Below are 1,796 nucleotides of genomic sequence, written 5' to 3'. Positions count from 1 at the left end.
CAAACCTCCAGATTGAGTAGGTCCATAATGTTGTCGGCGATCAAGCTCTATAAATAGAAGTCGTGAGCAGAACTTTAAATTATCCAAGTTTCTAACCCTCGGTGGATCCTTATGATCCAGACCAAAGCGGAGAAGATAGTTTGAGAGTTTTTTCATCCCCACAAGCATTCGATGGATGACCAGATCCTTCGCCGGAGTTAAGCTCGAGAGAGTCTACTCATCGCCATTCATGGCACCACCGACAGCCTGATACACATCTGAGGAAGCAAGACATCGATCAGGATACACGAACAACGCTATAAAGCATATCTTTGAATCCTCCCTAGGGTGATCGAATGGGAGAGTTGTAAGCCTTTGTAAGGCCCCTCACATGACGATCAGGATGCATAAATGATGCTACAGGTAGACCTTTCCGTGATGGTAATCAGATGGTGATCAAATGAGAAAGTTGTAAGCCTTTGCGGGGCCCCTCCCATGACGATCAGGATGCACAAGCACGAGAGGCGATACAATAGTTCCAAGGTCATCCCTTTGTATACCAAAGAGGCGGTCATGTATCGAGGAATTGCTGCAAAAATAATAATAAATAAAACATCACCTCCTACAAAAAAAATTAAAAGAAGAAGAAAGAAGAAGAAAAAGAAACAAAACAAAACAAAAAAAAATAAAAAAAATAAAAGGGAAAATAAAAGAGAAACATGTGAAAAAAAGAAAAGAAAAGAGGAAAAAAAGAAAAAAAGGAAAAAAAGGAAAAAAAGTACAAGAGAAGAAGAAAAAAAAAGATTTTTTTTTTTTTTTTTTAACTATTGGTAGTTTCATCCATTGACTCAACTTGCCTCATCAAATTGAAGATCTTTTTGTCATGGAAAGCAACGAGAAGTAGCGAAAACAAATCAATTAAAAAGGACAGTAGAAGAAAAGTCTCAATGAAAATAGAAATCCAAATGAGGAAAAGCTCTCATAAAAAGTTCAGGTGCTTCCATCAATTCGCCATCGAATGGATCTAACAGAAACTCTGCAACCATACAAATTCATCGAATCAGAAGCTTTTCTATTGGATATGATCTCTTTGAAGACTTACCTCTATTTATAGATGAGGAAGTGGTTATGTAAAGAAATATATATAAAAGAAATCATAACTGTTGGAAGATTTATCTCAAATTCAATTAAGATCCTTTCAATTATTTGGGGTAGTTAACAAAATTGGTTGAAATCCATGTTTGACTAAGTTAAAGGATACAACAAACAATAATCTGAATACCTAAATTTTACTTGAAATTGTCAAGTTTTATCAAGATTCAAATTAAGTCAAAATTTTAGCTCAAAATTTTAGTATATTTCAAATTTTACATTGGTGAGAGTTGGATGCGAACCAAATTATTGAATTTGAATTCAAGTTATAGTCAAAATCAAATTTTCTGAAGACAAAATTTGGTATATTCCAAAGTTTATGTCAAATCCAAATTGGAATAAAAAAACTATTCGGGTACCAATAAAATTTTATCCAATGTTGAAAATTTATATAACTTAAGTGTTGCCTTAAATGAAAATATAGGCACATTTCGAGCTTCACCAAATGAAGGTTGAAGTAAAGAGAAAGACGAACTCGAAATTATACTCCAAATCAAAATTGAAGCTAAGAGAAAGGCAAAGTCAAAATTATACTTCAAATTTGCATGAAGAATTGAGATTATTCCGAACTAAAAAAAAAGTTGTTAAAATTTGGGATACTACTCAAAATTCAATTTGCAATTAAAGTGGAATATAAATTCTACTTTAGTTCAAATTAAAGTTTA

Source organism: Benincasa hispida, chromosome 8 (assembly GCF_009727055.1).
Source record: "Benincasa hispida cultivar B227 chromosome 8, ASM972705v1, whole genome shotgun sequence".
In the NCBI taxonomy this organism is placed as follows: domain Eukaryota; kingdom Viridiplantae; phylum Streptophyta; class Magnoliopsida; order Cucurbitales; family Cucurbitaceae; genus Benincasa; species Benincasa hispida.
Note: the sequence above shows the minus strand (reverse complement) of the source record.